The following is a 27,436-nucleotide window of genomic DNA, read 5'->3' as shown; positions in this document are numbered from 1 at the left end:
CCATTCGATAAAATTCTGTATATGCCTCCATTCCCAAAACACTTTGAGGCTCCAAGGTTTGAAAAATATTGAGGAAAAGGAAACCCTATTGATCACATCTGAGAATTTTGTGCTTCATGTACCAAACTCGGTGATGAGCCCAAGTACCTTATGAGATTGTTCCCTTGTTCTCTAGGTGGGCCTGCACTTGAATGGTACTCCAAACTTCCTGGTAATATCAAATCTTGGTCAGAGCTAGCAAATAATTTTATCTCCCACTTTGCCTTTAACATTACAAATGAGGTGACACTTTCTGATTTGTGCTCAACTAAACAAAAGACAGGAGAATCATTCATCACATTCTTACTGCATTGGAGAAGCCTAGTTAGTCAATGCTCACTAGACATTCCTGAAGAACAACAAGTAAACCTGTGCATTGAAAACTTAGTCCCAGACTTAATGTATGAACTCAAAATCAAGAGTCCAAGCACCATTTCTAAACTAATGAAAAAAGGGGCTAGTATTGAAGATGCTCTTATCCGTAAGGGAATCCTCAAGATAAACAAGGATAACATAAATACCAACTTGTCTAATGACAAGGCAAAAATTTTCTCCAAAAACAAGAATGTGACTAATGATGGGATTGTGGAGGCCCACACAATTAGCACATCAAAACCTCAACTAACTTTGAAAGGTGTAAACCCTAAAAATTCACAAACCTCTAATCAAACATCAATTCCACAACATAAAACCTTGACTTCCACACAAGACAAAAGACATCCTAGAACCAAAGACAGGAAATTCACACCATTGGGAATACCACTTGAGACTGCATTGCAACAGTTACTGAGTAATAACTTCCTGTAGCTACCCCCAATCAAAGATGAACCATTACCTAAAGCAGATTGGTGGGATGACAAAAAGTATTGTGATTACCATCACACCAAAGGACACAAGACTTCATCATGCTTCCAATTGAAACATGCAATACAAGACCTTATTGATGATGGTGTAATCATAGTTGATCCATCACTATTAGCATCCAACTCTAATCATACTATTTTCAAAGATCCTTTGGGTAATCATGAAAAAGAGAAACCCTCAAGTTCAAACTCAAACTCACAAGGTAATGTGAATTACACATGCACTGGCTATGACTACACCATCAATTACTTTAATGAGTCTGACTTCTACATATCCACGTTCACATTGAAGGCAGAAGACCCTCTATGTGCTGTCACTACACACCGTAGCAAGATCAACCTATCTGGAGCCCCATCTAGACCTATTGCTTCTACTAGACCTGCACCCCCCAAGTAGACCTACTGCTCCTACTTCATCTAATTATAGCCTTGTTGAACAACTCAAAAAAATACCTGCACAAATATCCATTTTGGACCTACTGCGTGCATCCCCCCAACACTAGAAGATCTTGGAGCAAGCCCTTAAAGAGTCAGTAGTCCCAGATAACATTGATGTTGCCCAGTTTCAAGCCATGGTATTCCTAAGGACAAACCTAACCATAATGATCCCCTTTATCTCGAAGTCTTCATCCATCATGCCAAAGTCAGACGTGTCTTAATAGATGGAGGAGCAGGACTGAACATCTATACTCTTAAGGTTGTCAACAATTTGGGTTATTCTGAAGATGATGTGGATCCCTCTCGAAGAAACACAATAAAATCTTATGATGATGGTGAAGGCTTCTCTAGAGGCATCATCACATTACCGGTCAGAGTTGGTCTAGCTACTGAAGACACATTGTTCCATGTCCTAGACATCGAAATGAATTGCAACATGATACTAGGACACCCTTGGCTTCATGCTATGAAAGCAATCCCTTCTACATATCATCAATGTTTGAAGTTTTCCTATCAAAACATAGAGGTTACCATCCCCGATGATCTAGATCCTCTCCAATTTTGTGCTAATCTAAGAGATGCTACTGCATACCAAATCCCAACAAATAATGAAGCACAACCCACAAATTCCTCTAAGTATGTGGATGCTGATATACTACTTAGTAAAGCCAAGGAAAAGATGAAGATTGAAGACAATGGGTGTGGAGAGTACTTTATGTCTCAAGTCTCTCACTTTAGGGAGTCACTAATTTCTCCCATCAGTACAAAGAATGATACTTCTATCAATGAGAATACATCAGTATGTATTGAGAAAGAAAAAGCAGAATGAGAACCCACTTTGATATCTCCTAGAAAGTATGGACTTTGGTTTACCATCATGCAGAAACAAGGCTATGATGGCTATAGTGGTCTTGGATCTCAGAAACAAGGAATCATTGAACCTATCACTATAGAAGGACAACCTTCTAGTTTGGGGCTTGGATTTAAACCATTATGAATAGGTCCTCCTAGTACTATGGTACCTATGTGTAAGACTATGGATGTTTTGAACAATGAAAAGGCATCTGAGGATATCCCACTTGAAACAAACAAACCCCCTAGCCTTTGAGCATAACCCCAATGACCGATTTGAATCAGTTACCCATATATCTACCTTCAACCAAAGCCCATTCAACACTGATGATGACATCTCTTCAAGTTATCCTGAACCTTTGGATTGGGACCAATGTGGACCACCAATTTTTGATCAATTTGACGATGATGACACTCTCATAATAGACTTTGAAGGAATTATGATTGAAGATCATAAAGAAGCAATTTCTTCTAAAGAGAACACATTGGCATACTTTGGGGAGCGTACTCCACCTTCTAGTTACGAAGCAAAAAGAAAAAAAGATAGCAAGCATAGGTCTCTTGGTGAAAATCAAAAGGTGCCATTAGACTATAAAAAATCAAAAGCTACGTAGCTCCCATTGCTACAAAATAAAAAATATAATGCCATGAATATCAGTGTTCCAGTGTTCAACATGCCACAAAATCTTTTGGAGCTCTCTCAATCAGCATTCATGCGAAAGGTCATTGGTCTGAACCCTCCCAACCCTCCCTTATATCCCTTTGTTTATCCCCCAATCTAGCTACCTAATGTGTCCTATAACCAAAATCAATCCTTTATCTAACCAGCCTTTGCATATGTCATCATCAGTGACATGCTACATGACATTTCTATGACCCAATTATCCTTAGATGCCTTGATTCGCAAGAGACAGACATTGTCTTACATACGGTACATGATGGTATATCTCGAGGCCTTTCTAGTGGTTTGATTTTAGCTACAAACTCAGAATGGATCCTATGTAGTTATGGTCAGTTATGGCTCTAGAGCTTATCAGCTAGTAGCACCAACAACATATATCTTCTCAGCATTTGTCAGTGACATTCTTGATTTCATCTAAAAGTCTTGAAAAAATACCAAGAAAATACCAAAAAGTCATGAAAAAAGAAAAGAAAAAAGTGAAACAAGTCATGAAAAAATGGATGCCTTGATGAAAACTGGCAAACAGGCATCTTGGCACAAAAAATTTGAGTCAAGAGAAAAATTCCGTCCAAAAGTGAAAACCTAGCAAACAGCTGCTTTGGACAAATACCATGGTGAAAACCTGGCAAACAGGTGCCATGTGTAATCAGTGTCACTCCTCCATCTATTAGGATTCCATCTAGTCTTTTCCCCCTCTATCATTCCTTGATCATATCCTTCATATTGCAAGACATCCTTGGTCCCTTATCATGGCTCACAAACTGGTTAATGTCCTTTGTTACCTTGCCTAAGCATCACCAGTCTACACACAAACTCTGTCATTGGCCTTTGTACATAGTTTGCATCTTGTTTGGGGGCATATTACCTACATGGTGCATGAGTTTGAATTTGAACTAGGGGCATATCCCTAAGTGCTTTTTATCGGTTGGACCTATCGCATAACGAACTGGAGCTAACACTTGTATATGCTTATATGATCCTAAAAAAATCCCTAAAAATCATAAAATGATCTTGAAAAAATCCCTAAAAATCATAAAATGATCTTTAAAAAATCTCTAAAAATCATAAAATGTCCTGAAATAAACCCTAAAAATCTTAAAATGACCTGAAGAAAAACTAGTCACACAAAAAAATCAAATATCCTCAAAAAACCCTACAAATCACAAAAATCGTTAAAAATACGCAATAAACCTTGTACATAATCACTATGGATAACCACCCCTTTTGTGTAAGCACTTGCACTTCACAGATTGAAACTCAAAGCACTACACTTTCAAGACAATCACACTATCTGACCAACATGAACCAATAATCAATCTAACAGATCACTATGAACTTATCAACAAAATCCACAAACAAAGCTACCACATCATCAACATGTCAAACAACATCTAAACACCTAAAACACTAAAAAGCAAGTAATAATGGACAAGGATAGCTGTTGGCTCATGTTGTTTAGTGAGTGATTTATTTTTTGCTTTATTTTCTTTGATCATGTTCCTATGCCACTCGATGATATAAAACTAATCTATGAGACTGGCCGGGATGGTTCATGGTCATCTTTTTTCCATTTTTGTCTATTACAATGTACCTTTGAGAGTCTGGGGCATGTACATATGCCTTAGGAAGGACAAGGTCATTTTTTATCTACATCGTTCTTTTTTACGCAAAAGGCTTGCATTTGCGCTCTGGCCCTTTATGCCATGATGCTTTGCATTCCATTTGCCATATCAAAATAAAACTCCATTTGACATATAGTGCACTTTCTAGAAGCAAAAGTATTTCCCTCATACTAACATCTCCTCATCTCATCTTTCTTCTTCATCTCATTCTCCATCACCATAATCATGTCTTCTAATTCACCAAATCATCTTCATCTCGCATTCATGCATTCTTGCATCATCCTACACTGTCAATCAACTTTTTGTGGCTTTCCACCTAGTTCAACCTCAGTCTAACATTTGTCTCATCATATTTGACCAAATACAATTTTTTTTTTATGATTTCCCTCATGTTATGGCATCTTTCCATCATTTTGGGCATGCACACACAGTTTCGAGTCATTCCGAGTCCAATCGGGCTGATTTTGGGCCCTAGAGCCTTTTAGGGCACAATCTGCACTTTCAGGGCGCAGTTGGGCTTCCCAAGTGCATTCATTGATGAACTTGGTACTGTAATGGCATACTTGGGCTTACCAAGTGTGTCAATTATGCACTTGGTTGAGTTTTGGGCACAGTTGGGGACCTAGGATGTCCAGAACTGCTCCCAGAACCCCTAGGTTGCACTCCAGAGGCCATAACTTTTGTGTTTCAACTCCGATTTATGAACCGTCAGTTACATTGGACTCATATATTTCTTTTTAACAAAATGAGCTATCATTTTAATTATTTGGTCACTATATGGAGTTTTAATCCTTGCAATTACTCTTGGGCTCCTAGTTCCCCCCCCCCCCCCCCGTCATGTTGATTTTGGCCCCCAGAGCCTTCTCAGGCACATTTTTCACTTTCTAAGACCACTTGGGCTTCCCAAGTACACCATTGATGCACTTGGTACTTTCATGGCATACTTTGGCTTACCAAGTGCGTCAATGATGCACTTGGTTGAGTTTTGGGCGTAGTTGGGGACCTAGGATACCCAGAACTTCTCCCGGCGCCCCTATGTTGCACTTCGGAGCCCATAACTTTTGCATTTTAACTCAGATTTACAATCTGTCAGTTGTGTTGGATTTGTATCTTCATTGTGGAAAACATGAAATATCAATTTCATCATTTTTTCTTATTCTTGATTGGTAACCCATGCAATCATTCTCAGGCTCTAGAGTGACCCTGTTCTGCACTCTAGGCCTCATAACTTTCACATTTTAGCTCTGATTTTCATTCCATTAATTGCTATGGTTTTGTCTTATTGTTTTTTATAAATTGACTTATCATATGATTATCTTAGTCAATTTCTTGGGGGGGCACCCATATATATGATCCCTACTGGGGCATGTTGTAGCTTTCTCATCAATTATTCTTTGATACAACGCTCTAAATCACATTGTATCAAAGAGTGGCAAAATGTAGATGCTCAAAAATGGTTCAAATCTACAATTTCATCACTTCTTTATACTAATTTGTCCCATTTTCTCATTCTACTAACTTTGATCTTTTGGCCAGATTGACCATATTTCATCATTTGTATCCCCTTTCACATCAATTTCATATCAACTTGAAATCATATCAAATCAACTCGAAATCACTCAAAATCAATGTGGAATCACTCAAAATCAATCCTAATCAACCCAAATCATATCAAAAATCCCAATCAATCATCATTTATCCACTCCTAGGCATTGTTGTGGCTTTCAGTGCCTTGGAAACCTATCAACTTATCAATCTTATCAATCTGACATTAGTACTGTCATGGCTCTCAGTGCTAGGTCAAACTATCATTCATGTACTTCAATGTTTGACATTGTTGAGGCTTTCAATGTTAGATCATGGCATCATTAACCATTTTAATAATATTGACAGCGTCTGTCGATGTTATTATGATCAAACCTTATCAATCAATTTCAATCCTGTAGCATTTACAATGTCGGTTAAATGTTACATATCAACTAATTCATGTCATGTGTTCTTGGCATGTTATCAATGATCTATCAATTAATTTGACCATGGTTTTGGTCTACCTTTTCATCATCTTATTCGATATCCATCATCGTCACATTTTCATCAAAGGATACGATCACATTCATTTAATCAATTTGGCTAATCATCTGCTATTTTTCTCTATAGGATTAAATAACCCATAATTTAATCCTATTCTTTCTAATTATTCTTCCCAATTATCATCCTCAATTAATTAATTTTATTAATTAATTGATTGATCATTTGCAAACCATGGAAATTATTAATTTCCTAAGTTCCATTTTCCATCATTAATTCCATTTTCTACTAATTCTTATTTTGTGGAATAAGAGGATTTTTAATTCAAATATTCCATAAAATATTTCATCATCATGACACTTGGATATGACACCTCATGGATTCTCCTTCAACACTTGGGCTAAGACTTATCATAATCAAATATTATTACCTCTTATGCATGTCTCTATTTGGCTTCTTTGTCATAGATTCTTGGCTTTAAGTGGGTTGAGGTGTCTTATGATGCGTTATAGATTCTCTTCCACTTTTAGCCAAGTTTGACTTGCATGTGTCATAGAATCTCACAATTGGCATATTTTTTCATATGCATCATAGGAATCTCTTGAAATGTCGCACATCTATGGGTGACAAATCCAATGCCCTCACTTTGAGTGTTGATTATAAAATGAACACTCTTTCTCTCAATTTGTGTCCTTGAATCCGAATGCTTAAGTTTTGAAAGTCCTTGAATCTTTGAATCTTTGAGTCTCTACTTCTTTGCATGTTTCATTCTATCTCTCACATAAAATCACACTTCAAGTATTATCATGGCATTATCCACATCATAGGCTTTGGCTTCAACCTTGTGTGCACTATAGGCGAATTGGAGCCACAATCATTTGGAGAAGAAAGAAGAACATGGGAGCTACAAACGAAAAAGGGGGTTTCTATTGCTTTCTTAATTAGTTTGGCTTTCATGGTAGACTAGTGGGTGCTAACATATGTTGATTGAGTTTTGTGATTTTCTCATAGTATGTTATGCATTTAACCCATTTTTCTAGTCCTACAAGTGTTTATATTGATACATCTCTATAGCTTTTGCACAAGTCTGGTTGAATTTTTCATTTTCATCAATCATAAATCATGCCAAAGAGTGTGGTGGATTTTAGATATTTGTAACTCTTATTGGGAAAGAAGCCACCATTTGTCCCTATGCTCATTTACACTTCATCCAAAATATCATTATTCAGATACAAGATGACTAGCAAAACTCTTGTAATAATTTAGGTGTATATGTTGGCTTACAAGCTTTGGAAAATCTAAAATGCATATGTTTGGGAAGAGATGTATTCTAGTATTTTTTTTCTGAAATTTTTATTTAAGGTCCTGTTTGATAGATCTGCACTCTAGTTTGAAGTAAAATAATTCATATGGCAACAATTTTAATATTGTGATTGGTGGCAGTACTTTCTTATGTTTTTATATATGAATTTACCGATGAAGAAAGTGTGATTGGTGGTGTTTCTCTGTCTTTCATTTCATTTGATGTGTGCTTTAATTTTCATGATGTTTCATTTACATTTAATAAACTTCATATTTTGATCCTTCTACATCAATGTTTATGTATGTGTTTTCTTGGAAGGATTAAATGTGTTTCCAAGATAACATAGTTAGGAAGTCTTAACTAGAAGGTTCATTAATTTTACTAGATTGAACTAATGCATCTTAGAACTGCATTGTATCACTTTTGGGAAACATTTTTGTAGATTTTCTAAGTTCATTTTTGTGTATACAGGTTGGAATGGAGCATTGGGCTCACTGGGTTCATCAAAAATTCTGGCATGATGCTCTTTGGAATATCCATGAGGTATGAAATTAATACTATTGTAGTTTGAGCTAAAGTGGATGAAAAAATGATCTTCAACCCTAAAATTCCACTATAACAAAAAAAAGAGGTTTATTTACTCTATTCTAATCAAACATTCACTTGGTTTTGTAGTCTCATCATAGGCCTAGAGATGGACCTTTTGAAATGAATGATATCCTAAATTCCATCCCTACCTATGTCTTACTAAAATATGAACTCTACTACAAAGGCCTTGTGCCAAATCTTTTTTTTGGTGTTGTATGGACTGTCCTTTACCTTGTCTTCTATATTTTTATGAATTCAATCTTGGAAAATGGTGCAATAATGTTAACGATCCCAAGTTGATACAACATCTTCTCATATAGGCCAAGGATCGGTTGCCACTTATTTGAAAGGCCTTTCAACTTGCATTTGGGAAAAGCAGTTTATTTGTCTCTTCCTTTGCATAGATTACCTTAACTATTTACTAATCTGTTTATAACCAATACATGAACTTGTCCTCATAGAAATTTCTTGAATGTTTTTCATATTAAATTTGATCTGTTGCATTGTAATATTCCAATTTTCTTCTTGCATTTTGTTCCCAATGAATCTGAAGAATACTTGGCCAAGGAGAACTCATATGCATATGTACATGTTTATAATTTTAGAATTTCTTTATAGCATAAGCTATAGTAATTGCTTGTGATATTGTCATTTTAAACCTTGCCTTTTAGGAAGGACTTGTAGTTCCATGTTTTGGTTACTACCTTTTATTTTTGATATTAGAATGTTTTAATCACTGGATACAATCAATTCAGCTGGATATATTCAATAGAAAAGTATCAAAATTCTAGAAGTTTCTTCTGGAACTAGATATAATAAAGGAATACATCTTATTACATATCAAGAACTTAACCCATGGAAAAAAATGAAATGTTTATATAGCACAAGGAGTTAAGAGTAGAAGTATAATTATTAGAGCACATCAAAACTTGATAGTATCAAACTTGATAAAGAAGTGACTAACATCCTTTATGAGGGCCCCAACCATCATTACTTTCCAGAGACTCCAGAAAGTTTGTAGCAAAAAGTTCATCATTCTAGCTTGCTAGGACATATTCCTTTGGTGCATTATCATCAGGGCCCATGAAATCTTCATGTTTATTCTTATCAGGGGAAAAGTTCTAGGTGTCATTGGAAATATTCAGATCTTTCGTCATCTTATCTAGTTGATTTAGTTCAATAGGATCCACCATATATTTATATTGATTTAGATAGTGGATAGCTTGAAATATTCCTTGTGAATGAGAAGCATTCCATCTTGAATTAGCATCAGAAACTAAGCCACAAAAATCTCCAAAAAAATATGAGTTTACTTGTAAGCCAAGTAAGTCTTTTGGAGTACTTGGCTAGGGAGAACTCATATGCATGTGTACATGCTTATAATTTCAGAAAGGCTTTATAGCAAAAGCTTTAGCAACTGCTTGTGATATTGTTGTTTTAAACCTTACCTTTTAGGAAGGACTTGTAGTTCCATGCTTTGTTGACTACCTTTTATTTTTGCACTATATACCATATATTAAATATCCACTCCACTTACATTGTTTTAATAATTTGTTTTTCTCTTAGATGAAGGACTGGTAGCTTCACTAATATTTATTTCTAGTTATGTCAGCTATACAATCTAAAATATGAAATAGTGAGCAAGAAGAATGGATTGAATAACATTGACAAGGTGATAAAGCAACAAGACCTTCAATATATAAACACAACCTTGCTATTTTTCATGGCATTGAAGCATTGCATGAATAAGGCTAGGTTTCAATTGTAAATTCTGATTTGCTTGGCAATATTTAATTAAAACCTTATTAAGATGAAGACAAAAACTTTCATTTTAGCTAGAGAAATCACAAGTGTTAACCAAACAAATAGGGCATCATTGTAGGATATGTACATAGTCAGTTTTTTTGAAAGGGATTTGGAGCTTCTTTAAAAGTACAACTATCAGGTACAAAGTGTGACTCTGTAACCTTTTCCAGCATCATCCCTATCTTAATCCTATATCTAAATAATGGAGCATATTATGTCTTTATGTAAAAATAGGAGATCTAGTAATTTTCAAAAGGTAAGAGGATTGATAAAAGATAGAGGAATAAAAGAGCTACCTAGATGCAACAGTATTGAAATCTGTAAAATGGTCCATTATTTTGATATAGGGTTAAGATTTCCCACAAACATATGAGAGTATAAAAAGTTGAAAATTTATCTTTCAACATGGAGAGAATGGATATATTAGTATTTTAGCTATTAATTATTTTTTGGTTAGTTAAATTGATTAGAAATTTTCTACTTTTATTTTAGTTCCTCAAATTCTGTTGCAGTTTCATAGTTTAGCTTGTTATGAAGATATTCTTGGTAGCATTTCAATGGTCAGTTGTTAATGACTAATGCATTTCTTTATTACAGTAAATTATATTGAGAAGGAAGAACTATTAACCCTACACGTAAAATACTCATGAAATTGATGCTTGTATGTGGAATCCTCTTTGTGCAGGGCAGTGAGAAGGACTAGTCATGGAAGGAAAATAAATGAGTTCTACGATTTCCTACTATATAAATTTTGACACATTCTTCATGGTAATTACTTTTAGGAGCAATCTCGAAGGAAACCATAAGCAATCCAACCTAAAATATTATATTGCGCTATTCAAGTACATATATTATGTCCTACTCTATATTTTTTTGGGAAAAATGGGCATGATTATTAGTCCTAATTTGTAATTGGGTTCTTTGATATTTTTTTTTGGGTAACAAAAACTCTAATTTCTTATATTCTCCATCATTTTCCATCATTTATCAGTAATTATAATAAAGAGCTAAAGAGACCTCAAAAAAATTGTTGATTACAGATCAATAAACTAAAAAGAAAGAGGAGGGGATGTCAGCCAAGGTTATAAGGAAAGGCCTTTTAGTTAACTATCAATTTTAGAATGGTCATTTCTCTATCAAAGTAATGGCTTATAAAATAGGATTATTCTACTCAAGATTCAGGTAAATTTGCTAATGAAATATTATTTGAATAATTGGGGGTCACCACATTTCCTCTACTCAATATTTAGGTAAATTTTATAATGAAAGATTATTTGAATAATTTGTTACATTGAATGGTTATAACTATATTCATAGGCTTCACTCAAAACATAAATTTAGGAACAATTTCATTTTTTTAGAATATGGAAATCATAGTATAGATTTGAAAGAAGAACACTTCAGGGAAGCACATAAATTCATGCCTTTACAATTTGATGATGAGGGAAGGCATGTTTCTCTATACACATTCTTACCCTTTTCGGCAGGCCTACGAGTTTATGTAGGATTAGATTTTTCAAAAACTAAGAAATTGCTATTTGTATATCATTTCATTAAGATGTTTTCAAGCTTCACACCAATCAACCTAAATGAAAAAAATTAGGTTTTCCTATAAAATTTTTTGCCAGATCATAGAATCATTCCATGGAGGCAACCAAAATACATTTGCAAGTCACTCAAGTGTTGTTTTCAAATCTTGGTAGCTCACATATGCCTTATCAATTAGGATTATTGGATGGCTTGGAAAATATGGAAGGTGGAGAATTGTTGTGGGAAACAAGAAGATCGACATCTTAATGGAAAGGCCCTTCTTTATGTTGTGACTCAAAATTGAAGCCCCAATTTTGAGTACCATTGAGAAAATTAAGCCCCATAGGTGCTTTTAAATGCATGTGTACTTGACTATCAGTTTGAGGCCTGTGAGGTGTTTAATGTTTCTAACACCTTCCATTTAGCCTATCCACTTTTTTCATGAAGATAAATTGACATTCCGAGCCATTTCATGAAGTCCTATTTTGAGCATTTGTCAAATCTGCATTTTTGCTTTAGGTGTCAAATAGTGATAGAAGGCCTTGTTTGCAACTGAATATCCCACACCTAGTTATGTTTTATGACTCACTTCTTTGGGATTTTTTAGTGTCCATATCTGAGGGCCTATGTTTCATATTTTGAGTCATTTTGAATCTATTTGACTAGGTTTTGAATCCCTGAAAGTAGGTTATGTGTCAAGTTTGAGCTTATGATGTCATAACTCAAAATATGTGATAGATGAGATCGAATGGATTGTACCACTATGTTGTCCTCCAAAAATACTTCAAATGTGCCAATGTTTAAATCATGACAAATCTGTTTACACACTTTTCTAGGTCCATTCCATTTGCAAAAATCACTTTTTTGCCATTGTTTCCAATCATCAAATTTGAGTAGCTCACTTTGACCACTCACCATTTGTGCCTAGTTATTTTTTATGAGCCCAAATTTTAGATTTATACTCTCCTCATGATAGTGAACCAACACCCTAGTTTTTGTTTCCCCAATTATCAGTTTACCCAATTTTTGAAGCCAAATTCAAACGCATTTTGTTGTTTTTTGACATGTTTTCTTGTAGGTAGTTCTGAGAGGGAAACATTGATGGTCAATATCTTTTGACTAAGAATTCACCATGAGATGAGATTTGATAGGGTAAGAGTATGCAAAAAAAAGAATTAGTGTGTCTGATTTTAGAGCTCGATCATGTGTTTAGATTAGTTTTTAAAGCCAGCAGATAGGCCTTGTTAGCAAAAAGTCACAGTTTGTTGATCAGTGATAAAAGAGGTTTTGAATGATTGTTAAATGGTTGAATGTGTTTTGAATCAGTATCAAGCAAACAATGGATTAGTTTGATGGTTCAGGTGTTTGAAAATGAAATTTTTTTAGCCGGACCCACTTTGTGGCTCGATTGATGAACCATTAAATTAGTAAAGTGTCATGGGGACTAAATTTTTTTTATTATAATAATGAAGTTAAAATGTTGTGTAAACAACACTATGGATAAACGCAATACTCAAGATGGAAAATGGAAGGAATTCAACGGTTTCAAAGATTGCAAACTGAAGAAGGATCTCCTAAATCACTTGGCTTTTGACATTAACATTGACATGCCTACAACTACCAACAATTAAAACCACCTTAGATTGATATATAGTTGTATCATACTTTTGTATCAAGGGAAATCTATGACTGTAAGATAGGGACGAGAGTTGAAGGAAACAGGGAGAAGCAATGATAAGATTAGAATTATGGAGGAAGTTGAGGAATTAAGAGTAAAACAAGTTGCCACATAGTTTCTTGAAATACTTCTCTAGTCACCTTTACCATATTTATTAAGTCCCATTATAAATATCCTCCATTGTATTACAAAAGGAACAAAAGATCTAGTTTAGCCAAGTTGGGTTAGAAGCGATATCATGATATTAAATATCTCAAACAAAAAATTGATTAAATGAATATGTACAAGATTTGTGAACTTTAATCTACATGATACGAATCGAGAGTACTAAAATTAGAGCTCATCAGTTCTTCATATGATGTTCATCAATGGGGAACTCTAACAAGTAGTTATGATCAATAAATTCATTACAATTCCTGGATGCAGCTGAAAAAGATGAAAAATAGAGGGTCCATGCAAGACAAACCCATGCATTGAAGGTATGGCACAAAGGGATGCCATAAGCATGGATCCCCATGTTTTAAAGCAAGGAGCTAGCCAAAGAAACTCACAAAAAATAGGGGAGCATAGTATTGAAAGGGAGTCCACAGCTAAGCATGGAATAGAGCCTCCCATGCATCATATAGGGTAGTCAATTACAGGAGGGACTGGATTGTCTTGCGCCTTTTCTCTCCCCATTCGATCCTTTTTAGCATTATGTGGATACTTAAGAGGGCTAGGAGCTATCATAGAAAAAGTTAAAGGGTTTTCATACTAAGAATTTTCATTGCTTGGATCAAAATCTAATTTTCCTACCTTCCACGAGCTATGGACGTTCACTTGGTGGCAGTGAAGCTAGTGGTGCATACTCTTCTAGCTATGGCAATGACTATTTATCATCTAGCAGTGCTGATACAGGTGGAAGTTCTTACTTGTCTTTGTATTCAAGCCATTTCATTAAAAAGAAGAATCCAAGCATGAAAGAAGACCACACTGAAATAGAGAAAAATGTGGCATAGATTCAACGCTAGTCCAATAAGTAGCCCCATGCATTTAGAGTACTCATCCCTAAGGAGGAAGCCCCAAGGTGGCATTAAGAAGGGAGATCACACCATTTGCAAGGATTAGCTCACATGCAAAAGACAAAGGCACAACAATGAAGAAGAGGAAATCCACGTAGCCTAGGCAAGGAAGCTACTTTAGAGGAAAAAACCACATTAAGAAAACCCATGCATTGGAAAAGTGAGTAGTGTTTTGTTTTTAACAGAGCAAGGCATAATGATAAATCCCACATTCACTGTGTTGGGTAAATTTAAAAGTTTAAATACTACTCAACACATCAATTAAAATGAATTAAAGACGTTCGCTTTTGGAAAGCCATAGGTCAAAGGGTGGGGCCCATGGTTAGCCAAGAGACATCAAATTTTGAGCCTTTGCAAAATTTTAAACAAAGATTCATGTGCAATGATGTGGCACCAAAAATGGAGAAGCAACCAAATGTTGCCACGTGTCCTGATCATGTGATGGGTGCTTGCCCACAATAGTAAGTTGTGCAAGGTTTAAATAATGCAAGTAAGTAGGCTACCGCCACATGGCAGTGGGTCCCAATTGGCAATGAGGTGGCAATCGATAGAAAATCAAGATCGATGCACCAAACCATGACACATGTCCAAATCCTATGATCAGTGCAATCTCAAAAAATGAAGATTGAAGCCTGTTGAGAAATGTGGAATTGTGGGAGAGCACCACGTGTCAGTGGGTCTTAGCTAGTGATGACATGGCAGCGATGAGGTAGGTGCTATCTAGGCGATGATGTGGTAACTTGGCAGGGTAGTCAGAGGCTGCCATGTGGCAAAAAAGTCAAGCCATAGTTGACCCCAAAATTTAAGGGAGAGGGTAGAAAAATGAAAAAATAAATTTTTTTTTTTTTTTTTTTAAGTTATTTTTTCAAATGTGCAGACTTTTAAATCTCACAAAGACATTTATTCTAAAGTTTAGACTTTAGACTTTTTTAAATTCTTGAAAATTTAAAATTTAAAAGGTTGCAAACTAGAGAAGCCATGCTAGGGGGTATTTTTCAAATTAAGGGGGCTTTCAAGAGGCAAATATAGGCATATTATATATCCCTAGAATCGAGAGAAGATGAACTTTCAATTTTAAGGTTAGTTTTCACACATGAATTTGTTTGTTCAAGCTATAGGAGGTTTTGTCCCAGATTCCTAACTTGCAACCACATTTAGGTATCAAAGTTTAGTTGTGATTTCTAGTAAGGTAATGACCTGAATATGGGTATAACATGGTAAGAATGCAGTTGGGGTCAATTTCGGTCACCGTTATTTAGTTTAAACCCAAGTTTTTACTAGCATTTCATGATGCAGTTCAGATTTTTGGTGACAAAAAAGTTTTCATCATTTTAATAGAGATATGTCCAAATTAGTTATAGGATGATGATGGAAACCATATCAGATCAGATGGGTAGAAAGAAGAGAGAGGTTATTTAGTTGTAGGGGATGGAATTCCAAGTGGACAGATGTCATTCTGATATCAGATCCGAGAATTCATCTTAGTCTATATCTTTCTATATTTCATCCATTGTAAGGGTTCCATTTTTTTTCATTGTGAGACCATTGTTGGTTGGAATTTTCAGTCTTTCTGTCAAACCAGTTTGTTGGATCCAGATCTATGATTCCACCTTCATTCTTCAGCATAATTCTCTTGTATGAACAATAGTAGGGAACATGATACAACTAGTTCTAATATGTTAGGTGTTTTTATGTTTTGATTTCATGCATTTGATTGTATTGTTTCAAGGAAATGAATACAAATGAGAAAAAAATTCATTAGTTTCATTCTAATTCTCATCTCTCGTCTTAGTGAATTTTCAATGTTTTATGATCTTTAAATAAAGAGCCTAGGTCATAGTTGTAGTCCCTTAAGGCTAAATGTTGTTTCATTGTTGCTTATAAATCAAAGGGTTATGTAAATGCTTCAGGGAATCAACAGGGTTGCAAGTTTATTGAGAGGGATATCAAGTAAGAATGAGATTTAGATTGAACATAGATGTCTATTTACAAGGTGAATGGATAGATCAGATATCTGAATAGATGAATATGTCTCAAATATCCATATGTATTTGATTGATTTATGGATTTTCCCAATAGATAAGGCACTGATCAGCTATAGGATCATTAGTTCTTACTACTGCATATTAGGGGTTTTGTTGAATTCAACATTATTAATCAAACACTTTTCCCTTTCATGTTGAAGAGCTATAATAGAATGCCCTCACTCAGCTTATGAATATCATAGAATTGCAATTTGCTACTATAAATCTATGTTAATACATAAATTATTAGGATATATAAGGGTTAAATATAATGATTATAGATTCAGGAGTATGTTTTTGCACTAGTACCATATTGATTGAATCTGAGGTCCACCTGCCTAGGTTTTGTAGAGCCTGAAGTAGAAGAAGGGTCAAGCCTTATAGTTGGCCCAATGTCTGAAATGGCATGTTGAAGATGGGAGTTGGCTTTCCCTATATGTACCATAATCTAATTGGGGTAATTTAAAACCTATAACATTTTAAAACACCAACACTTTACACAACCAAAGATTTTGTTCACTGGACCAAAAAGAAGCACCCTCTCCATTCCTCTAAGAAGATAGGAATGTGGGAGTGTTTGTTCATTGGGTCTTATTAGAAGTCATTAAAACTTTCATTTTATAGAATTTGAACTCACTAAAACCCCCTTTTTAAACACCCAACAAAGCAATTTTCCAAATGACACACCGATCACATAGTAACATCCAATATTTATGTAAGCAATGTAGGATTGCCACCTTGATCCCACTGCTACCCCTATTTCAAATTCACAAGGAAGAAGAATGCTTATAACTCTTACTGGTCATTACAGTTTTTACCTTTCTTTTGAGATACCATGTTTATAGCACTATCATTTGGAAAAAGTAAGTCAATTTTGAACAAAATAAGGACTTATACACATAAAATAGAAAAATTGTTTACCTGATAACATTGGCTAAATACTGTTGAGGAGCATAGTAAAGGTCAACAAGATTGACAATTTAAAAATTGCATCTATAATTATGGTACCATTTGTGAAAATTAGACCAAATTCTTGGAGAACCACAAGTATGAGAGAACAAAAAACAAGGCCTATCATGGTTGAAGTAATTGCAAAAATAATAATTGCAAAGTTGGCTCCTTTGACATTTCCATCCCCTAGCTCGTTGGCTACCCTCACACTACATTCAAAAGCATACAAATTTATATAACAATCAATACACACTAGAATATAAGACATAATGCATATGATATTAACTCATTTGTTGTAGAATTTGTGACTGCTTAACATATGAATTGGATCATACAAAGGAGAAAGGTAATAGTTACTTTCTAATTTCATAGAGTAGAGGTGGCTAGACTTATATAATACATTTGATGTTTTAAAATGTTTAGATGGTTCATTTAAAAATATAGTAGTTTTTCAATAATGTCCATCTATTAGCATGATTTCAGATCATCTTAACAAATCAGAGCTTGAATATTTTTTTTAAGCCAAACCAAACTGGAAGAAGTATAATCTAGGTTTAAATGTAGTTATAACAAGAAGTCGCCATTGGAAAAGTGGGAAATGCTAGAATTTGGATATAACAATAAGAAGGTAGAGAGGGTTTTTTGGTTAAAATTTTTAGAGCAGGCATTTAGTTATTGTTTTAGATAATCATCATATTTCATTTCCTTGTGTGGAACCAAAACTACCAAATAAAATGAAAAACTCAAATAAGCATGCAAGCGATTCAAAGAGTCTAGCATAACAAGAAAAAGGGTATTGAAATGGTTGACTTGTCCATAATAATGCTTAAATGAGAATTTTATGAAAAATAATGTAGTTTCAAAATCATGGGAGACTTTGAATGACAATGAGATTTTATTATCTAAAAATGCATGGGATGAGAATAGGATGAGGCTTCCTGTCCTTGGAGCAAGATGGACATGTCTTCAAAATAGTAAAGTAGTTGTATTCAAATTCTGAAATATGTAGTAGAATTTAAGAATATGACTTTAAATAAACCTAAACCTATAAGCATTAGGGATAAACATGAACTATCATATCAATATTATATATTCTTGTTGTGTCGAAAACATTTACATTTTTTCCATTTTATTAATTACAGGAAATACTTTTGAATTGATTAGTACATACCCAGTGGCAACAAGGAAACCAAGTGGTATCATCGTCTCCAGACCATTGATGCTTATGCTGCAAAATGCATATCAAGGTTTCAAAACATAAATTTTAGCACCATTGTATAAATCCCTTCCCTATATTTCTTCAAAACATATAATGAAGAGAAAATGGTTTTATTTTCTAATACCAGATTGAAAGGGAATTAATCACAATTTTTGAATCTGACAAGTTTCTTGTTAATAGGACCATAATTCTATAGTACCACATCCCTAAACTATTCACAAGATGGAAGTTTTTTAGAAGTTAGAAGCATAACCATCTGAACAATTAGAGCTAGTGATATTTAAAATGTAGTGTAATAGAATAGGAAACTATTCGGTTGTATATGTGTGTTGAGATTGTATGCAAGTTTTTAACCATCGATGTTTTGGATCATACTCGATCTATCTTGGAGTATGATCCAAAACATGGATAGTCAAAAATTTCTATCATAGAGTATGATCTAATACATTTAAAGTAAAAAATTTGCATGCAATCTCAGTCTAGATATACATCTAAACAATTCAAAAATTGTACAAATCTTGTATCTTCAAAATAGGAAACTTACTAGAGCATGACACTAGATGTGGCAAAAAACTTTTAAAAATTCCACAAGTTAGAGAATGTATCTTTAGACAGACCTATCCATGTTAGTGAGCTAACCCCATATGTGGGATAAAGAATGAGGCCAATTGTGGGAATTTACCATGCCAAATTCATTGTAATGGAAGAACCAATCAACCCCATTTCAAGTTTAAAAATTAATAGCCAACTGAGAAAAATGTGGAACACCAAAGTGGTTTTAGATATCTAGGCAATGACCATGTTCTTCAACTAGGAATACAAAAATGTTTGGGTTGGAAAGTACAAAACATATGCAAAATGTTGAGGAATGAGCCAGATTGAAAGTGTTCCTATTAATTCAACAATATCATTTGATTTTCCAAGTATCTTCAAGATGGGGGTTGCATAAATATACATTGGCAAGAGAAGAATTACAACACCAAAGATCCCTAATTTTTATCCTATTTCTCCATTGGGAAAACATGGTCTTTATACTTCTATTACTGGGCCTAAGATCAAACATGTCTTGAAGGCATCCCTCAATGAAACAAGATTTGAGTATTATACAATTGGGACTTACTTCACAGACATTGATGGGTATGTTCTAGACAATACAAGTGTTGAAAAAAAATATGGACTAAGATATGATTATGGAAAATTCTATGCATCCAAAAATTTGTTTGATAGTCATAAGAATAGAAGGATCTTGTGGGGATGGATCAATGAGTCAGACAACATTTAGGATGATATTGCAAGGGGTGGTCTAGTGTTCAGGTAAGGTTTGACCCAAATTTTCACTTTTATATATTTATGTAGTCTTATTACCTAGAAACTAATTGTATTGAATGTGTTTTGATGAATTTTAGTCTTTTAGCTATTCATTTTTTTTTGGTTGGAGTATATTGTGTAAATGTAAATTTGTTTAGTTGTCATTTGGTTGATTCTCTAATTTTTTTGTGTTGGTTCATTTTTATTTAAAACTGATGAAAGATTGTATTAATTCAAAAATGAATATTGTTCCTCATCTTATACTATTTTCACATTAATATCTTGTGGAGATTATATTTTTTTGGACTGTACAAGGTTTTCATGAGTGACCCAATATCTGATTGTTTTGCAAGAAGAAGTGACAGTGATTCAGAAGAAATTCTGAAGATGAAAGTGACAAGAATGAAAATCAAATTAAACCCATGGTATGATGATGGATTGGAAGGTTTCCATTTGGCAAGGTATTATTCTATTTCTCATTCTAGCTTATAGCTCATTTAAGACCTTCTTGATGAAAGGTTGAGACTACTAGCAAGAAGAGGACTTTGTTGGAGTCATCTACAAAACATAAAATTACTGCTGATAAAAAGGCAAAGACAACAATAACTGGTGAAGAAAAAAATTCAATTTAGTGCTGAAATACTTTCTCATTAACAATGTGCTAAAATTTTGAAAACTAATTTGATATTGAAACTTGTCTTAAATTATGAAATTGGTAACATGACTAGAGGGAAGTTTCAATTATTTGAAAGCAAATGGCTTACACTCAATTAATAATAAATATAAGTGATGATGAAGTTATTTTAGACTAAATTCTAGTTGATATGGGTGATCAACCTTATTTTTGTGTACTTGGTTACCTTCTACATCACTATTCTCTAGTAGATTTCATTTCATGGAGCATTTAAGGAATTTGTTAGATTTCTCCAATGTTAATGACTGAGTATGTAGTTATAATTCCAATTGAATTATATTATAGGTTTTAGCTTTTGTAAAAAATCTTATGTATTTCATATGGATGATGGATTTTCCTTTGTGCTTGGTTAAAACACGAGGAATATGCTAGTGGATTTTTTTGTCTATAATTGATATGAAATAGAAAAACAACAAGGATTTGTGTGTTAATTATTGTTCCTATTATGTTTAGATTTTATGATGAAAAAGAATTTCAAACAAGGAGGGACCCATAGTGGATACATTTATATCTTTTTTTGGCTTTTTCACTAATTAATTCCTTTGAAACATATATGCACTTGAAGTACAAATATTTTCAACTAAGAAAGAGAAATATAGAAGCAAATAATAGAGCTTTAACACTATTGCATTGTTAAGCAAATACCATTTATGAAGGCATCTACTAATCTTGCTTCTATTCACAAATTTGTCTCCAAAAATTCAAGGGAATGATGGGATGTCATGTCTTTTTGGTCTGAAGTTGTTGTGACACAAGACAAATGGCAACCTATCTAAGAGTTTCACTTTGGCTTGATTAAATCATTTTGCTAAGCTTACTACATTGAACTAAGGATATTCAAATGAACTCAAAATCTTTGTTGTTTTCATGTGTCTAAATGGAATGTGATATATATAATTTTCTTCTAGTGCTTGAGATTGACTCCACTAGTACATACATTAGGTAAATAGTTATTTTTTGCATTCGTATGCTAATCAATTGAAATTGTAGAAGCTACTGTAAACTTGGGAATATTTGATTGAGCTTCGTCTTTATTGTAGTCATATCCTTCTAGGCCAGAAGAAGTAGCCAACAACCTATTTCCTCCTAGGGTTGTACATGTAATAGTTAAAGAGGATGCAATGCTACCCCTAATTGTTGGACATTGAAGAATTGCCCAGTCCATAGCCCTTAAATAAGCAATGTTGACCAAGTTGAGATTAGAAACCTTATTCAACATGCTTTCACTTATTTTTCCTACTTCAACTTCTACATTAGAACTCACATAGGAGATAGGAGCCCACAACAAAGATGAAGATTGTTAGTCTGTGGTGCAAGTAAATAAGTGAGAAGGAGTTCTTAAACCATATTATGCAATTAAAAAATATGAAGTGCCTCACACCCTTGTAAGTATTTCAATATTCTTAGCTTCTTTGAGGCATTCTATAAAATAATTCACATGCCTTACCTATGATTTGACATTTTGCATGCATCCTGCACTCTGTCATCTGGCTGATGCTAGATTATAGAGAGTGATCTAAAATAATGATGCTAAAAAACACACACAATCAAATCCAAAATGAACTTGCATTACAAATGGATTGTGGAAATCTGATATTGTTAATTTTGCATGCATGTCTACTAGGACAATCACAACTTAAACATATATAAATCTATTTATACATGTTTAAGTTGTGATTGTCCTGGTAGACATGCATGCAAAATTAACAATATCAGATTTCCACAATCCATTTGTAATGCAAGTTCATTTTGGATTTGATTATGTGTTTTTTTTAGCATCATTGTTTTAGATCACTCTCTGTAATCCATCATCAGGATGAGAGAGTGCATGATGCATGTAAAATGTCAAATCATAGGCAAGGCATGTGAATTGTTAGACTAGAATTTTTCAACCAACCATTGGTCAAACTTTTGACCAATTCCTGGAAGTTTTCAACCAAGCATTGGTCAAAATGTTGACCAATGCCCTAAAGTTTTCTACCAAGCATTGGTCAAAATTTCAACCAATGCTTGGTAGTTTTCGACTAGGCATTGGTTAAAATTTTGACCAATTCCTGGTAGAAATTACACTATGGCTATGGAAATTTTTCGACCAATAGATTGGTCAAAATTTTGACCAACTAGTAAGTTGGTTAAAATTTTGATGAGAAAAACTCTAACCAATTTTTTGGTCCAAACTTTGACCAACCTAAGTCAAAATTTTGATCAATATTGGTAAAAAAATGGGGTCAAATGTACTAGTGTTGCGAGGAGTTGGTAGATTAATTATAATGTATACAAGAAAAGCCCATTGCCCTAACATGTAATAATACAATCCAGTTCTTTCACAAAATAGATATACATACAATACTTGCTTGTTATTATAACTTGCATTACTCTGATCTAACACCAGATTTCATAGTTCGCATGTCATATCTAGTCATGCAACTTCCACAATATCTGCCCAACACATACATTCACTGCACAACTCACTTTTTCCCACTTATATGTGCAACATAAGATCTTTACTTATATCTTCCATATTTACAAATTGTTGCTCAGTTGACTTCCATGTATTCACATGCTTGACATAATAAAATAATAGCCACATAGTTGGCTTAACATGACTTAGTAATTATTTTGAAACCAAAATAATTCCTAAAGTTTTCAAACACTCTTTTTTGCTATTTTCTATTCTAGACTATTAAAGTACTGATTGTACACACATGTACACTAGTATAGATTACCATGACAATGTTACAAACCTTTCCTTAGTTTTCCATAAGCTAATTCTATATGCATCATCTATTCACTATACTACTAAAACTATCTAATACTTGGACAATTTCCTAACTTTGAATGCATAAATGAAATGTTGAGTATATGTTGCCATAAATGACAATCATCAAGACATCTAACTGATCATATTTTGAACAATCTTTGCCTTTAGCATTGATGGTAACATTTGGGAAAATTGGCTAAGTCCAAAAATGATGTCATATAAAATAGAAACTAATAAAATAATTATACAAAATATTGCCTTCAAAACATAATAATTTTATTCATGTTTTCATAGATCAATACATTCCTTATCACTACTTAGATTGATACATACATAAGCTCCCCCTTACATATACATTATCATCTATACATTTTCCTTTACAAAGTAACATAATACTCCCCCTTTGACATCGATGGAAAAGGTGTCAAAAATTATATCTTAAAAACTTGCTACTTGCTATTGATTAGATCTTCATTCTAGATATGCAATCTAAAAATTCAATCTTCAGTCTATCAAAGTCCCAAACTTCTAGTTTCCTTTTACTATATCTAATATATAGATGAGTGCACAAAGTGCATAGGTTGCCACTTCAACTATGCTTAAGTCAATATAGGAGAAATCATCATAGGAATTCTTTGCTAAAAGACATTCCTCCAATTACCTCTACAAAATTTAGACCTTGGGTGCTAGATATTCTTTGAAAATAGAGAATCTTCTTGTTACCTCTCTTTTTCAAATTCAATGATTTTGATAGCATTGTGGATCTTCTTAATCTCATTCTTAGAATCTTCAATTTTGATCTGTAGTTGCTGAAATCTTGTAGTGAGTGACTAAAGCTCACTCATATGGCCTTTGATCTTGTCATCAAAATTAGATAAATAAGTATAAGACATCACACGTTGTCTGTACAACTTCTTATCTTCAGCAATACACTATATCAATTCCTTGATGTCTCCATCAAGTGCCTTCAAATCATTATGTACATTAGTGTACAATTTGTTGAATAGGGTTGTATCATGATTATTTTGAGCCTGTGTTGTTGCTACTTTAGCTAAGGTTGTGAATCCTTGGCTTGCAAGTCTAGATCAGCTACAATTGTGGAAATTGTCTTCTGCATGCACTCCAAGACTCCAACAAGGGTCTTCTCTAAAGACTTTATAGAATTTTTTTTCTCAAAAGAATTGCTCAAAGTGCCCATTAACTCTTTCTAGTCTTCATCATCAAATTTAATGGGTACTGATGTTTAAACTACTAATACTATTGAAGATACTGTAGTCTTTTTCATCTGTACCTCTACACTCTTCTTATCCTTAACCTCTTTCTTCTTCTCCTCCTATTCTTCTTTTTGCTTCTTCTCTTCATCTTCTTTTCTTTTCTTTTCTTTTCTTCCTTCTTTTTCTCTTCCTCTTCATCATCAAAAATAGTATATGTAGTGATATTGCCAATAATATTTGTTCCATATGCTACAAATGGATTCTCCTTTGTATCCATAGTTATGTGTGTACTATCCACTTGCATGGATTGAGTACCCATAACAATGTGAGGTGGAGATAGTATGATGGGGACAAGACCTAAGCACAGAATGGACACAACAGGAAAGGGAAAATTTTATTAACTATAAAAGTATGCTAGTACACTTAGTGTAGAGAAATAGACTCCAAAACATTCCCTAAGGGCTTACAATAGTATAAATCTAGAGATAAATTCTTCTCCCAATACCTTCTCTCAAACTCCACTCCTAACTACCTTTTACAATGCCAGAAATGTTCTTAAATAGACCTCGAAGGGTTAAGGATTAGGAATACATTCTAGAAAGTTCTAGTTGGCATCCACCAACCAAATAGAAGGCTCTAGAAGTTGCATTAGAAGTCAGGAGAAAATTAGAAGAATCCAAAAATGGTAACCGAACTTCCGAAAGGCATAACTTTTGAACTGTAGCTCCGATTGACGAATCATTTACATTTTTGAAAAGCTCTCAAAGTGCTCTATAGCCCTATGGACAAGCTTTGTTTGTCCCCCATTTTTTGGCCCTGTTTGAGGTCATTTAATTCCCCTAACCTAACTTTGAAGCATTCTTAGGAGGTCTCCAAAAATTGAAAACTATGATAACTTTCAAACCATGGGGCCTTTTGACCTAATTCTTTTTCTAGAATGCTCTAAATTACAATTACATTCATCTAGCCAATTTACACCTTCTAGTTCACCAAAAAGATGGCTCAATTACATACTTCTATTTTTTTGACATTTACACATATCCCAAGGTGTTCAAATACTCTAACCTAGAACACTGATAGTGGAACTGTGAGAGTTGGAACCTTTATTTGACCCAAATGGATATCCAAAAATGAGAACACATGAAACAAAAACTAAGTCTAAGTACTTTTTTTTGGGTGACATAGGATTGCCCTTATATCTCTGGATACTCCTACATCATAGTGCTTGATGTGTCTCTTCTACCTCTGTCTCTTGACTAGAATGTGTGTCTTCTTGTACATATACTTGACTATTAACCTTTTCTTGTGCACTCTCCTTAGGTACTAAGGACATATATTTCATTATAGCCTCCTCTTTTTCTTGCCTTATCTCCTCATAATTGCCTTCTATTAGAAGAATTGCTCTTCTTTTGTTGCTCAACAAGGGCTCAATACACTTCAAAATTGTCTCAGATTCCTCTTTTGATCCAACATCACATAACTTATTTATGGATGAGATCCTCATATTTAAATCTTCTTCTACTACTCTTCTCTTCCTATTGATCAACCTACTGAATAGATCTTCAAGAATCTTATTCTAAATGCTATCAAATCTTATTCCTCATAATCATATTTGATATTGTAGCATTCTCTAATTGTAACCTATCCATACTGCAATACATGGTATAAAATTTATTCAACTAGGCAAATTTTTCATCATTTATAATTTGCATATTTAGATTCTCTACCTTTAGTTTCCATGCCTTCTTGCCTGTGGTTGTCTTGGCTTCCTACACATCTTTCTCAATAGTTTTATCTTCATCATCATCTTTTGAGCTTTTAAAATTGCTCACTTGCATGGTTTTCTTCCTTTCTCTAGGTGTGTTACTGATCTACTTTACTTTTTCTTTACATGAGGTGCATGTTCTTAACCTTCACCAATCTCCCTAACTTCCTCTACATAGTAGGTACTTCCACCTGTAACTGCCTTCTTGCTTTCTCTTACAAGTTATAGTTGCACAACTACTAAATATGGTACAATAGGAGCTTGTGTGCATGGTTGTGCCACCATTACTCCTTCTAAAGATCTTGCTACTACAATAGATTTTGCTACCAACACTTTTATCTACCCACTAGTCTTCATCTCCATTGTAATTCTCTTTATCTCATTGAATTCTTGCCTAGTCATGCCAAATTCCTTGAGTATGATCTATACATACACTTTATTTAGTTCCATGCTCATCTCATAGCCCATAGCCTCAATGAGTTTCACTCTAGGTATTACTACTTCCATGCATGTGTTATTAGTTACCACCATGAAGCACAAATCATCATTATATTTCTCTGCCATAGAGGGAGGTAACATATACCCTAGTTTCTTCTTAGACTAAAAATTATTCATCATTCTATCAATATCAATGTCTCTAACATTCTTAAGTTTAGATATGTAGCTTTGAGTTACAATATTCATTGTGCACTTACTAATATTCCAATTAATGACTCTAGGAAAATTCTTTGTTACGTAAAAAAATAAATGGTTCAATAGGGACTCAAATATAAATATTGTGCTCTTGGTTTTCTTTATCTTTGCTATATTGTCCAAAAGATGCACACTAACACTATTTCACAAATTTACTTTACTCATTTCAATGGCCATCACATATGATGTATGAAGGAAACCGGCTGGTACAGAGTTTAACCTTGATCCATGGTTCAACTTGTACCCTAATATTTTAGTCAACAACTTGACTCCTTTATCCAGAATAGGATCAACCCTCATATTCCTTTTGTCAAACT

The 27,436-nt window shown here is 34.0% G+C and overlaps 1 pseudogene; it reads right to left on the bottom strand.

The window, feature by feature from the left end:
- LOC149531556 (protein DETOXIFICATION 27-like) overlaps window positions 1–19,747 on the bottom strand; it is a 46,824-nt pseudogene extending 27,077 nt beyond the window's left edge.
- Window positions 19,748–27,436: the final 7,689 nt, after the last annotated feature.

The sequence above is a fragment of the Cupressus sempervirens genome, chromosome 11, assembly GCF_028749045.1.
Source record: "Cupressus sempervirens isolate cs-2001-9-10 chromosome 11, ASM2874904v1, whole genome shotgun sequence".
NCBI classification, from domain to species: domain Eukaryota; kingdom Viridiplantae; phylum Streptophyta; class Pinopsida; order Cupressales; family Cupressaceae; genus Cupressus; species Cupressus sempervirens.
The sequence above is the reverse complement of the archived record's forward strand: the minus strand, read 5'-3'. Positions and strand labels throughout refer to the sequence as shown.